Source organism: Herpailurus yagouaroundi, unplaced genomic scaffold (assembly GCF_014898765.1).
Source record: "Herpailurus yagouaroundi ecotype Mexico unplaced genomic scaffold, PumYag 221, whole genome shotgun sequence".
NCBI lineage: Eukaryota > Metazoa > Chordata > Mammalia > Carnivora > Felidae > Herpailurus > Herpailurus yagouaroundi.
Window position 1 is genome coordinate 16,272,548 of NW_024412452.1, and position 15,319 is coordinate 16,287,866.

At 41.8% G+C, this 15,319-nt stretch overlaps 1 long non-coding RNA gene across 2 annotated transcripts in view; it reads left to right on the forward strand.

Annotated features, from left to right (window-relative positions):
• Positions 1–15,319, forward strand: part of LOC121019093 (uncharacterized) — a 28,953-nt gene that overhangs the window by 10,744 nt on the left and 2,890 nt on the right. The window contains exons 1-2 of one of the 2 annotated variants that reach the window (XR_005785452.1): positions 2,370–3,147; positions 15,084–15,281. This is a non-coding gene — a long non-coding RNA (uncharacterized LOC121019093). Of the gene's footprint in view, positions 1–2,369; positions 3,148–15,083; positions 15,282–15,319 lie in introns of those variants that run through there. The other variant, XR_005785451.1, reaches the window with a different exon arrangement.

The window sequence follows — 15,319 nt, forward strand, 5'->3', positions numbered from 1 at the left end:
CACACACACACACACACGCTTAAAGGGAGAGATTGAGAGAAAGATTAATTTCAAGGAATTGGTTCACACAGTTGTGGAGGCTGGCAAGTCTGAAATCTATAAGACCGACTGGCAGGCTGGAAATTCAGGTAAGAGTTGATGTTGCAGTATTGAGGAAAATTTGTTCTTCGGGAAACCTGTCTTTGCTCTTAAGGCCTTCAACTGATTGGATAAGCCTCACCCATATTAGGGAGGATATTCCGTTTTACTCAGAGCCTATTGATTTAAATATTAATTACATCTAAAATATACCTTCACAGCAATGTCTGGACTAGTGTTTAATCAAACAGCTGAGCACCATAGCCTGGCCAGGTTGACACATAAAATGAACCATCATACCGGTCCTCCCCTGCTTTGGTCACATTGATACATCAATTAGCATTCTGGCCTGTGAAGGGGCAAAGACTTGGCTCTTTGGCTTTACGTTTCTCTGAAGAGATGTAGAGTCACACTGACTGGTTGGCTTGAGTGATGAATCCAGGAGGCTTCACTGAATATTTGAGGCTAAGTCCACACAAGACCTTCTACTTTAGAATCGCCTGTCTGCCGAGTCCGACTTCTTCCTGCCTGTGGTGAGCTCCGGGGGCAGGCCCCTTCCAGGCTGAGGGCTGTGGTTCTGGAAGCTGCACTTGGCACTTGGTTTGGTTGGGTTAAACAGACAGGATTCCCGTAACCCTGGGATCGTGACCTGAGCCGAAATCAAGAGTCAGACGCTCAGCTGACTGGGCCACCCAAGCGCCCCTGACATCTGGATATCTATCTGACTTCTTTGCATATTCCTTGGTTGATTCAGAAATTGGAACAGATGAAGATGTGACTAATTATCACCTCTAAATCCTCAACGGCTTCGCCTCTCAGAATGTATTCTAGCTTGTAAATCTAGCTGATTTAAGCACCTTAAAATCAGCACTCAGTACAGAATAACTGAGGTGCTCCTCCTTTGATTCACGGCCTTTGGAACAGCCCAGTCAGTGCTGTCTGTTCAAAGCAGTGTGGCCTGTGGCACATTGATCAATCCTCCTTAGCCTCAGTCTTCTTGTTCACAAAATAAGGCTATTTTTACCTGCTTCATAGAGATATTGTGAAGGTTGAATTAAATGAGGCTATGAATTTAGAGCATCCAATGAAAACGCCCAAGAGATAGCAGGTGCTCAATAAATAGTGGCTCATTTTGAGTCACTTTCAGATAAGTTCTCCTCCCACAACTTGCATTAGTTTAATGAACTTCTTAGTACAAAAAGCAGAATTTTATACCTGACTGGTTTCAGAGCTGAATCATTTGGGTGTGACCTGTTGAAGAAATCCCACTCAGGTTCGGTAGCCTCTGCTTCTCAGCTCACACCCTTCCTCCTTCTTATAAATCATCACACATTTATTGTCTGATTTAGGCCTGCTCTCAGTTCTTTAGAGACAGTTTTCTACCAGCCATATATCAACCTAATTATAATCTCTAGGTTTATGGTATCCCTAATTATCATACAGGAGATCTTGTCACATGTAGGCTTTCTTCATTTACTTGTTTGGTAAACACATATTGACCCTGTTACCCATGCACTAGGCTCTGGATTGAGTGCAGAAACTGCCAAAATGAAAGGTCCAGTCCCTGTCTTCAAAAGCTTCCAGACCAGTGGGCAAGACAAACCACAAAAGGCCAACACAACGCAGCACAGTTAAGGCTGCCATGGGAAACAATGAGGGTCAGATGGGCACAGAAGAGGGCCATCACAAGGGCCCTGGAGGTTCATAACAGGCTTCTTAGAGGACAAGATGCCTCAGCTGAATGTATAAGAAGCAGAGAAAGCAAAGAAGCACCTTAACTTCAGAGGAAATGGTCCATTGAAGAGCAAGGCATGGGGAAGAAAGAGGATGGCAAACAAGAGGAACGTCAATCTTGTTAGGGTCAGAGGCCAGGGTACCCATGGGGGCAGTGGACCCAGGGACCCACCACAAACGGTCATGGGTGCCCCGCAAATACTGTTGTTATTATCCCATACACAAGGAAGGGCAATTGAAAGATTTTACGCAGAGAAGTAACATGATCCAAATGGCATTTAAAAAGATACCTAGGACCTTGGTGGGAGGAGAGAAATGTTCTTTTTTTTTTTTTTTTTTTTTTCAACTTTTTTTTAATTTATTTTTGGGACTGAGAGAGACAGAGCATGAACGGGGGAGGGGCAGAGAGAGAGGGAGACACAGAATCGGAAACAGGCTCCAGGCTCCGAGCCATCAGCCCAGAGCCTGATGCGGGGCTCGAACTCACAGACCGCGAGACCGTGACCTGGCTGAAGTCGGACGCCCAACCGACTGCGCCACCCAGGCGCCCCGAAATGTTCTTCTTTAATAGGCTTTGCAGTCCTATATATGAAGGCACAAAATCCAGAAGGCGGTCCACAGCACATTTCTTTGTTGCTGGATGTTAAAGATTTTGCAACTGATAGGAGAGGTTACAATGCCCTCCCAGTAAAGTAAGCGAACTGAGTCATGCACCTAAGAATTGGGTGGGACATCACACTGCCACCTAGACCGTGTCCCTGCTTCGATGCAGGCATCGTTGTACAGCTGGCATAAGGTAGCCATGACAGCTGAGGCTTGAGAACAAAAGTGACTGGTCCACGTAATACAATCTGCAATCGTGGGCAGAACGCCAGGGTGTCAGCTCCTGATGTACCTGTCATTCTCTGTCCACCGTGGGCTGTCACCACGGAGGTGGCCACAAGTGAAGAGGAAGTGAAATGGACAACTGGTTTCTCACGTCAGATCTCCCGGGAAAGAAAAACCGTATTTGGTTTCTTCGTGCACAGACATGTCGACGATGATCCTCACACAGAAAATTTTTGTTTTATTCTCCATTTTGAAATAATAGCCTAATGAGGTACTCAGTCACCTGCACTCTGTAACAGCAACAAATTTGAAGAGGTTTACTTTAAGAAGAGAAGCATTTTAAGAGATCACTTACATTTTCTTACAGATTTCTTAAGCATATTGGGTCTTCTCAAGCACCATGCCTCATTCTAGAATGTCAGGAAATACAAAGACGAATTCCCAAAGGAATGAGCCTTGAGCCATTCTGACCCTAGCAGCATATTGTAGCATTCTACCTTATAAGTCGTAAGTTGAAAAAGATGGGATCTGGTCAACAGGGGAACGAGGGAAGTATTCTTGTAAAGGAGGGAAGGAGGAAACTAAGATAAGAATGAGTGAGACTAGAACACTTCAGTGGCTCAGTCGGTTGAGTGTCCAACTCTTGATTTCGGCTCGCGTCATGATCTTGCAGTTTCACAGGTTCAAGGCCCTCATCAGGCTCTGCATACTGACCATATGAAGCCTGCTTGGGATTCTCCCTGTCTCTGCCCTTCCCTCACTCGCACTCTCCCTGACTCTCTCAAAATAAATACATAAACTTCAAAACAAAACAAAACAAAAAAAAGAATGAGTGAAGGATCAAAGCTGGAGAGCTGGACCAAGGCGTTCTCTCACCAAATATAAAGATGACAACAGGCAAGTGGTTTGTTTCACTTTCTAATAATAATTGCAGCTCATAATTATGAACCACTTAGCATGTGCAGTCATTGTTCTTAGAACTTAACGCGCATTAACTCGGGATTCTCGCACAACACATTGAGATGGATACTATTATTGTCCCACCTTATAGGTGAGGAAACTGAGGCACAAAGAGATTGAGCAAGTCAGCCACCATCATACACCTAGAGATTGAACATAGGGAGTTTGGCTTTTAACCTGACATTAGGAGGAATTGCATTTAGCTGTGCTTTGTTCTTGTCAACTTCCTAACAGCCGATTCGAACAGGATTGTTAAAATCATTTGTTCTGAGTTAGAAAGAAATGCCTTGTCCTTAATCTATACCTTGGGGAATTTATAATTTCTTGGTTGTACTTCCTTGTGGCCCATATTGTTTTGAAAAGTGTAATTGTAAGACATAAATAGTTATGAGTACTGGTTTAAAGATTAAACAATTGCTTACTTGGGCAAATTCAAATCAATTTAAGGCTGAAGTATCTTCCTTATGAAAATTTTACTTATTTTACATGTACGAATTTGTTTTTATTCTTGCTGAACTCCAGGACTTAGAAATAGACATATTTATTTAGTTTGGCCTACATCTAGTATGTGTCGCTCGGTCTATTCTTCAGAGTTTATTGTATCTCTTAATCTTCTACACATGCAACCAAGGACCTCAGTGATGAGGGCATTGGAAAAGTCTAAACAAACAATAAATTCTGGCTACAAGATTCCCTATAAATGGAGTGCTTAGTAAAATAATGCTTGGGAACGTGATATTGGATTGATTAGATCTTTATGAAGTCACCAAATTATAAATTTCCAGCACTTGCCGTAACTGGTAATATTTTTTTCTTATCGCCTGAAATATTTGTGATCAGTATTTTGTACATGATAAAACAAATTAATTCCTTCTTTTGGGAAGCAAATGCGATCCAGTACTATGGTTCAAAGAAACCTAGAAGCCATGATGTCTTTCTGCCGAATCCTGGAGCTTCAATTATTACTCACAAATCTTCTCTTTTCCTTGTATTGTCCAAACAACTTAGCCATTCGACAAGTGTTTGTTAAATACTGTGCTCTAAGGACTGAGAAAAGGATGGTTAGTCTTCATGAGAAGATGCAGTAACAATAAAGCATAAAAGATAGAAGCCCAGAATGCAATGGAAATGCATAAAGAGAGTGTAAATACCAGGAAAACACATCAAACTGTTGGAGCAGTTCTGCCTAAGTGGTGGGACTTCAGTTAACTCTTTGCAGTTAAATCTTGCATTTCAAGGTCTTTTCCAAGTTTTATTTAATGGCCAAAAATATTTTTATAAAGGGAATTCTAAAAAGAAAATATATTTTTAGTGTATTCCTACGCTAAGTTTTAAGATATTTTAAATAGATAAAAATATTTTGAATATCAAAATAAATTTTCAGATTTATTCTGTCACAAGGCATCATTTTTCAGGCTATGGCCATAGACCCCATTCGACCTAATGAAGACACCATTGGATAAACACCCTTCTGAATTTAAAAAGATCTCAGGCAGCTCTCACCTCCATGTTGCCCCCCGCCCCCCGCCCCCGACCATGAGATCTCATCTAACTCCTTACAGCTCTCTTCATGGGCAGAAACCAAAGAATATAAGCTGGAGTCACATGAAATTTTAGAGATTCCATAAATTTATCCTCTGATTCCTTCCCCAGAACCTCTGATGTCAACAAAACGACAGATTACATTCATTTGTCTGAGAAAAATCAAAAGCATCAGCAATTATAACAAAATAGAAAATCATGATTATGTCTAAAGACCAAGATGATTTAGATGGAAACCAACCTGAAGCAACAACCAGAACCTTTGCAGATGTTCTGTTATTGGTGTCTGTTTGGTAGAGTATGTTTTTCCAATGTGAAGGAAAAAATTATAGTTCTCGTTTCTTTGCAGTGCTAAAAGTTAATCAAGAATAATTTTTCCATGTGTTAAATACGTTTCCTAGTAATAAAATAATAACACATGCTTGTTAGAACTTAAAGTCCAGAAAAAGTTTAATAAAGAAAACAAAACCCCACATAATCCAGCTGAGAAATGCCCACTTTTACTGTTAAGTCCCTGTATAGTTGGTTTTATCCTCATTGTAGTGTATCCTGAGCTTTTCATTTAACAGTGTTTTGGAAGCATGTCATTACTTTTTTTTTTACTGTTTACCTTTTTTTAACGTTTATTATTGAGAGACAGAGAGACACAGAGTGTGAGCAGGGGAGAGGTAGAGAGAGGGAGAGACACAGAATCTGAAGTAGGCTCCAGGCTCTGAGCTGTCAGCACAGAGCCCCCGACACGGGGCTGGAACTTGCAAACTGCGAAATCATGACCTGAGCCGAAGTCGGCCGCCTAACCAACTGAGCCACCCCGGCGCCCCTATGTTTATGTATGTATTTATTTATTTATTTATGTTTATTTTTTTTAAACGTTTATTTATTATTGAGAGACAGAGAGACACAGAGTGTGAGCAGGGGAGAGGTAGAGAGAGGGGAAGACACAGAATCTGAAGTAGGCTCCAGGCTCTGAACTGTCAGCACAGAGCCCGACACAGGGCTCGGACTTGCAAACTGTGAGATCATGACCTGAGCCGAAGTCGGTCGCCTAACCAACTGAGCCACCCAGGCGCCCCTATGTTTGTTTGTTTATTTATTTATTTATTTACTTTGAGAGAGAGAGACAGAGACAGAGAGAGAAGGAGAAAGAGAATCCCAAGCAGACTCCACAGTCAGAGCAAAGCCAGAGGTAGGGCTTGAACTCACGAACTGTGAGATCATGACCAGAGCCAAAATCAAGAATCAGATGCTCAACCGACTGAGCCACCCAGGTGCCCCATGTCATTATTTAAAAAAAATTTTTTTTCATGACTATAATACTCTATCGAGTGAATATATCACTTAGCAATGTTTCTTATTTCTGTATATTTAGATGACTTCTATTTTTTGCTATTATGTTATAATGAATGTTTTACGTTAAGAATAGCTTATATAAACATCTAAAGGACTCAATAGTCATAAATCAAGATCAAGGAAAAAGTTTGAAGACACTGATACATGTTTTTACAGGTTATGAATGACAAATCATCTTTGGTTTCCCACCTTTATGGTGTTTTTCACACGACCAACTAATTTAATAACACCTACATTTGTAAGTACTTCAATCTATTTGTTTTGATATCCTGCTTTATTTCATAAATTCTTTAAGGGAGCTTAAAGTTTTTGCTTCTTTACTAGAATATGTATTAGTTCTATTTGCTGCGTAACAAATTATCCCCAAACTTAGCTTAGACTAACATGTATAGTCTCCCACAATTTGTGTGGGCCAGGTGTCCAGGTACAGACTACTGGGCAATTCTGGTTGGAGGTGTCTCACGAGGTTCTTGCCAGGCTATCAACCGGCAGTTAGTGTCTCAAATTCACTTCTAAGCTCGCTAAAATTGTAGTTGGCAGACCACAGTTCCTTGCTGGCTGTTGGGTGGAGGCCTTGGTTTCTCACCTTGTGGGCCTCTCCAAAGAGGTCCTCATGACATGACAACTGCTTCCCCCAGAATGAGAGATCCAAAAGAGACATAAAGATAGAAGATACCCCAAACAGAAGCTACAGTCTTGTGTAACTTAACCATATCATCACTTTTACTCTCTTCTCTTGGTCACACAGGCTAACCTCAGTACAGTGTGGGAGAGGACCCCACGAAGGTGTGAATACCAGGGAAGGGGGTCATTTGGGTTTTATGGTGAAACCAAAAAATCTTGGAGACTGACTACCACATAGAGCAATTTTTGTGAGGACCCAAAATGTGTATGCAATAATCTTTTGTCAAAACTGTCTTCATGTGCCTCTACTTACAAAAGAGTTTAGGGGTGCCCGAGTGGCTCAGTCAGTTAAGCGACCGACTTTGGCTCAGGCCATGATCTCACAGTTTGTGGGTTCGAGCCCCGCGTCGGGCTCTGTGCTGACAGCCCAGAGCCTGGAGCCTGCTTCGGATTCTGTGTCCCTCTCTCTCTGCCCCTCCCCCTGCTTGCAGTCTCTCTCTCTCTCTCTCTCTCTCTCTCTCTCTCTGTCTCAAAAATAAACATTAAAAAATTTAAAAAAGAAAAGAGTTTACCATTACGTGGTAAATTTGGATATCCGAATATCCTACAACTGAGCAACTCTAGTCCTGGTTTTGACTTACTAGAGCCTTTCAGTCTTTCGTGTGTCCACCAGGGCTCATGTAGAAGAATGTTCTGGGCAGCAGTGCTTGCAATAGCAATCAATCAATAACAGTCCAGATTCCCGTAATAGAAAAAATAAAATAAAATTAATGGTGGGTATTGATATAATAAAATGCTATACAGCAGTGACACTGAATGGACAAGAGCTGCCCACCTCACTACAGTTAGTTGCATCTGTTGAATGCAAAAAGCAAGACACAGAATATCTTATACTACAATCCATTAATATAAAATTCCTGAAAGATAAAAACAAGTAACGTATGGTGAAGAGGTCCACTTATAAGAACTGAAATGATGAAGTGAAGCAAGTATATAATGATCCAAAGCTCAGGAGAGCAGTAACCTCCTGAGGGGAGGGACGGGAATGTGCTTAGGAAGGCTTACAGGGAACTCTAAGATACTGGCAGTGTTCTAGTTTTTAGTCTGGGGTGCTGAGAATATAGGTGTTCACCCTATTGTTTTTAATCCGCAGAAATGTTTTTACACTCTTCCATAGGCATGATATATTTTACAATAAAGTAAGTTTTTGAATCACATTGTGTAGTAAAAATATTTCAAGAGTACTTCCAACAAGAAAGTAGTAGTTAATGCCTACTAAGCACTTACTATGTAATAAGCACTGTGATAAGCCTGTTGTGTGATTTTGTTTTCACTTTAACGCTCACAACAGGTGGAAGGTAAACTTTATTCCTTTTTCCCCTCACTTGCCAAATGAGAAAACTTGGAAGGTATGGAAATGAAAACACTTGCCCAAGGTTACACAACCAGCATGTCGTGGAGCTGGGATTCAAAGCCAGGCAGGACAGTTCTAGAGCCAGCCACCCTAAGCGCTACATTAAAACCAGGCTTTATGGGGCACTGGCGTGGCTCAGTCGGTTAAGCATCCAACTCTTTTTTTTTTTTTTTTTAATTTTTTTTCAACGTTTATTTATTTTTGGGACAGAGAGAGACAGAGCATGAACAGGGGAGGGGCAGAGAGAGAGGGAGACACACAATCGGAAACAGGCTCCAGGCTCCGAGCCATCAGCCCAGAGCCCGACGCGGGGCTCGAACTCACGGACCGCGAGATCGTGACCTGGCTGAAGTCGGACGCTCAACCGACTGCGCCACCCAGGCGCCCCTAAGCATCCAACTCTTGATTTCGGCTCAGGTTTGTGAGCTCAAGCCCTGGGTCGGGCTCTGGGCTGACAGCATAGAGCCTGCTTGGGATTCTCTCTCTTGCTCTCTCTGTGCCTGTCCCCTGATCTCTCTCTCTCAAAATAAACATTACAAAACAGTTTTAAAAACTGAGCTTTGCTCCTAGATTTAACTCCATGTATAAAATGACGAAATGCACTGCTAACTTGCTTACGTGTTGGAATGACCCCTGAATGGATAGCTCATCCTTGCACCGGTGAATGGGCCCACCCTCACGACCCCTCAAGTCTCTCCCATCTCTTTCCACTGTTCCCTGATGATGAAATACCCCTTGCCTTCCTACCAGGGTTCCAGATGGCTCTCTTGTAAACACCAAGTCATAGGGCACATTTACTGAGCATCTACTCGAAGTCACCTACTATAACTCGTCTAAGCTCATAGATACATTAACTCATTGGAGCCTCGCAACCACTGCCTGTGGTAGATGTTCCTATGATACCCGTTTTACAGATGAGAAAACAGGCTCCGAGACAATGAGCCAATAGTTACAATAGCTTTTAAGTGGCAGCACCAGGATTCAAACCCAGGCATTCTGGCTCCAGAGCCTATGATCCTACTCACTAATACACTGCCTCCCATGAAATACTATGCTTCGGGCAAAGGCAAATAAGGGGGAAAAAATTGGCTCCTTTTCTAAAGAAACATTGTATCAAATAGAGAGACCTCAGTGATGTTCTAAAGAATTTCCATTATCAGATTTTCTTAAGGTGTCAGAAAATTGTAACATGTACTAGTGTATTAGGAAAAAAACATGACGGTTTCATCTCAGAGGTGGTAAGAACAATATAACTGCGCTTGAGTTTTTAATTTAATTTTGTTACAAGTTCACTGTCTTTAACACATCTAAAGCTAACAAGAGTTAATTCAACTAGTTAGCATCCACAGGCATGTCATTCTCATGTACTTTAAGTCACTTTTTTTAGGAGTGGAGAATGATATTTTATATATTAGTCTAAATCTAACCTATATGTAAAGCTCTCGAACAAAAGATATCAGGTTGAAAAAGACAGTATCTCTGCCCACAGGGGTCCACACTAGCGGGAGACAAATAATTACAGTGCATATAATGACCATTCAACATCTGAGGTTCTCAAACAGGGGAATGTACTCTAGAAGTGACCAACTCCATTTACGCTGCCCTAAAAAACAGGTGACTTGAACTGAACCATGCAAGATAAGTGTACTCACCAGGTGGGAAAGGAAGGGAAGGGCATTCCCAGTAGAGAGCACAGCACGTCAAAAGTCTGGAGGCATATGAGAGTATCACCTGTATAATTTTTTGCTGCCATAGTGCAAATTGCTTAGGGGGACATGATGGAAAAGACCAATCGGCAGGGCATTTGCCTAAGTGGTTGGACGTGAGGGTAACAGGGAGTCTTAAAGAGTTTTAAGCAGAGGAGAATCATGTTTATTACTTTATAATGATAACTCTGGTGAAGCAAGGAGGCTGGATTACAGAAGGGAGAGCCCGGCTATAGTTCAGTCAAGCAAAACCAGGAGTCTGAACTAGGCTACCTTATAAAATAAGTGATATTTCCAGCCCCATTTTACAGATGAGAACATCAGGGCACAGAGGAGTAAAGTCACTTCTCCAGGGCTGCAAACAGCTGGCAAACAGGAGCCAGGATTCACACCCAGCGGGTGGGAATATAACACCCCTGCACCCGTCTCTGCTCTGCCAGGCTTGGGTGGCCATCGAGGTAGATGAGGTGGGAGAGAGTGGAGGCAGGCAGAAAGCCCTCAGCCCAGAATGCTGTGTGGAGTGACGGTGCTCCCAGTTAAACAGCAGGTGTATCACAGAGGAGAAGTAGGTCGGGTGAGGGACCAATGAGTCTAGCGTCAGTCGTGTGGCCCAGAAGGACTGGGAGAGGTAAGCCGAGATGCCGGGACTGTGGAAGACACCAGGCCCAGGCGTCAGGAAGGGCGTGGGCTGGAGAAAACCAACCCAGACACAGAGTACCACTAAAGAGACACCATTCCACGCAAGATCCTCACCACGAAGACAGAGAACCTGAGCCCCCAAGAAGCAACTCAGAAGAAACAGCTCTGGGGCCAGTCTCGCTTGCTCAAATTCTGGCCTTAGATGCATGTTCTGGGACAAGTTTCTTCACTTTTCAAACCGGAGATTTTCAGTTATAAATAAAGACTGCCAATATTTAATTTGCCACCTTGTTGTAGGATTAAAAGTAATATGTATCTAAAGCACCTAGTACAATTGCTTTCCAAAGGTAAGTTCCCAAGTAATGGTAATGTGATGGTTGTCATCATTATTATTTAAAGGGTTTGTTAAAGAGGAGGCTATAGAAAATGCTCTGGGCTGCCAGCCCAATTACTCTCTTGATAATTCTTCCCATAAAATTCTCCTACCTAATATGGAATTTTCACTAATTTTTCCACCCAAGAAGCTCTTTTGAGGAACCTGAGTTGCCCTTTTTTTGAAAAACCAGTTCTCTATTAGCCAAAAGAAAAACCTGGAAAAATCAGCTAAGGATGACATATATGTTTATGTGATAAAATATAAAAATATTGATTGAAAACAAATCAAGAGCCACATTTTCCTAGTGTCTTAAATGACAGGCAAATTCGTGGTGCATTTCATTGCATATAATGGAGAATTGGGACAGGAGTGATAGAAAGTACATTGTCAGCCATGGTCACCTTGCTCAGGATTGGTTTTTAGTTTATTTGTTTTTTCAGAGAGAGAGAGAACCGGTGGGGAGGAGCAGGGGACGGGGGGGGGGGGGGGGCAGAGCAGCAAGCCACACGCAGGGCTCGAACTCACGAACAAGGGAGATCGTGAACTGAGCCAAAATCAGACCGACAGGGCCACCCAGGCACCCTTTGCCCAGGATTGTCTATTGTGACAATATCCATGTTCACAAGGGCCACATCTCCCACGGAGGACGGTCTTTCAGGAGTCACAGACAATTTTTGAGATTTAAAAATCCAGCAGAAAAGATTTGGACTTGGGAATAAAGTAGAAGCCTTGAAGACTGAAGGATTCGTAGCCATTTATTTATCACTTTGTCATTTCCAACTTCGTCAGACATGTTTTTCTTTGGGATTCAATGTGGTGACTAACAACATGGTTATTTAAGTCAAAGACCTTGGGTTTGAAAAATTACAGTAGAAAAGAATTTCTGGTAAAATGACTCCAATTCACATCTCTCTCTCTCCTCTCTCACACACACACACACACCCCACAAAGTTCAAAACACAAACAAATACACTGAAGAGGAAAAAAAGGACATACAAAATAAATGAAATTTATTGTTTAATTTGTTTGTGTCTAAGATAATATGTTTGGTAAGGATATGAAGATAAGCAATGTAGAAAAAGTGAAAAAAAGAAAAAAGAGAAAAGAAGTGCCAACCTCTTCTATTAGAAATAAGGAGAGATATTTTGAGACAAAAATCTTTCTTCCTTCCCCACTAAAGATGTTTGGCCTTCTTAGTTCTCTTTTCTGAACACGGCTGTGGAGCATCAGATTCCACTGGTCCTCGCGCCTTCCATGCCCCCGCCCTCACCCACGCTTATCTGAATATATAAGCCTGCCCTTTGCTCAGATTTATGGGTCGGGCCAGGGCTGTGTGTATTTACAGTGTTCTGACCTGAGGACCCTGGGCTGAAAGAGAAGAGGAGGAAACTGGGCCCATTCCATAAACAGAGACAGATAGGAGGGGGAGGTAAAAGGCTTTGCTAGCACTTAACATTTTTAACTATTTGGCCAAGCTTAAGAATTAGCGATTAGATTAGCAAGAAAACCCAGAGATATGGGTGCAGACGTTAGGGGGAGTCAATTGTGTATTTTTGCTTTAGTCTGGCTACTTGGAGGTTCTAGGCTGGGTGGGGGGAGGAGGTGGATAGGAGTGGGGTTGGATTTAATGTGGAAGGTCCGAAAGAAAATGGATACGTCAGATACAGAGGGAGCTATAAAATGCTTTGGGAAGACAGAGAGTCTACAAAAATGAGGATATAAACAACATTTAATAAGTTGGAAAATGTCTCCAACCACAAGTTGCACTCCTTGTGCAAAGCTGGGCTGCTTGCATTTTTTACACTGTAATTGGTTAGAGAAGAAAAATCTCCCACTCCGTGCTTAAATGAGAACACATTGCCATAGATTACCAAAACCCAATCAATTTTGAGTTGAAATATTTTTCTCAGCGCCTGGTGGCCACTTGAAAGCAATTCCATTTTCAGACAGGGCCGCCTGGTAAATGGGCCATCCCTGTGCAAAGCCGCTGGCACACACACCAGTTCAAATAGGAAGTACAGAGCGGTCGAATCCTGAGCGGCCTTTGGCGCCCAAAAACTGCCCCTCCTTCCCCAGGGCCACATCTTTGTGCCCGGGCAAAATGTGAAGGCACAACTTGTGTTTGGGCTATTCCCAAATAATTTACTTGCTGAAAAACTTGAGTTCACGTGGAAAAACTGACCCACAAGCCGACTAAATTAGAAATACTATGGCATCCTAAGTAAAGTATCATATTCGTGGGAGGCCCTCAAGAGCAAAGCGACTGGGACAACAGAGTAAGTGACTCCTCTACAAATCAGTTTACACTGGGATGGAGCAAAGGGCTATCACAGACATGAATTAAGCTGCTGTGATTGGAGAATCTGTGAAATGTCCTCAAACTGTGTCTTTCTGCTCATCATCACTTTTGATGTCTTTTCAATCATTCTTCCGTGATGTTACCTATTAACGCATCTGCAGGAATGATGATACTGTTTGATTGGAATTTTTTGCTTTAACTAAGTTATGCTCTGGGTAATGAAGAGGGTTATTCTTACAGCCCACTCTACATAGGTTTCTGTGATTTGGACTGAATTATCACTAATAACTGCATGAGAAAATGCATGTACTTAGCACTGTGTGTGGCACTTCATGAATGTTAACGTGTTTGTTATCTCACATAATTCTAATGTTCTCTATGATTATTAAAATCACCAGTCAGATATCCAAAGTAAATTCTAAAACTGAACTTTGAAAAAACTCACACAAAAGGCACTTCTATGCATTTTCCTTTCCATTGATGTTTGGCATTTAATGTTGAAAAATTACACATAATAGTCAAAGCACTGGAGCTAAAGAAGGTATTTGATTATTACTTGGGTAAATATTGATTATTACCTGGGTGCAAGCCGACTATGTAACAGTGAAAACTTGGGCAAAAAAAAAAAAAAAAAAAAAAAAGACGAATGGGAAGGAATACCCTAACCAGGTTGCATTTCTAAAGTAAAATGAAATACATAATAGTCTAGGAAACTAATATTTTATTGCTATTGTGTCTGAACTTTTCTTTAAAATAATGAAACTTCTGCTTTGTAAATAACGCATGCTCAAAACAGATGCAATCACATGAGGCATACTTAGGAGGAATTTTGGGACAATTACATCACAGCTAAAATCCTTTCCTTGTCATTTCTGTTGAGATCCATTTGCTGGTGAAATAATTTTTTCTCTAATATGGTGTGGATCATAGCAACAGTGGGTTCAGATGTAACCATTTAGGAGCAGAGGCCTAGCTCAGTATGCCAGAAAAAAAAAAAAAAAAAAACACACGCACCACAAAGAACATTGAGATGAATGGCTCTATTTTATGAGCCATAAAAGTTTTATTCATCTTGACACTGAAACAGGTTTAGGCAGTGAGTTGACACGCCTTAAATAAATAAGTGGAATTAATTCCCCAGCCCTTGAAACAATAGCAGCATGCACGTAGAACGGAGAAATGCCCCATTGTTTCCTGTGGCTGCCTGATATTGATATTATTTGTGTTTTTCTGTGCTGCTGCCTCAGGGGCCTGGTTGATCCACTTCAGATTCATCCCCTGTTTTATTAGAGGTTGAAAAAGGTTCAAGACCTGTTTGTACCACAGCTCCCACCGACAGCTAAGGAACCAGTTTGGCGTCTGGTTTGTCTGTTGTTTTACTGCTGACCTTCAAATCAACTTTAACCCCTGACCTCTGGAGGCATCTATCATGACAAGAGGCTGTTTAACACAAATGGTGCCCATTTATAGGGGAAGAGACTCAGAAGATTTCCTTTTTATGAAGAATTTAGTTTTTCACCCCTCTTTTCTCAGTCACCACAGGTGAAATCCCTCTTAGCAGCTGGCTTATGAAATAATGTGAAGGGAGGCCTTAATGAGCAGAAAGCACCCTCAGCTGGAGATAAATATATGCAAATGAGATGCACAAACAAAGGAGCCTGGACAGAGAAATATCTGCAATTCCAGCAAAATGCTGCCTGCAGCTCGAAGATGAACAGCTTTGATAAAATGGTAACAAAAAGCACCTTTTTATCCTCCAGCGTGTTTTA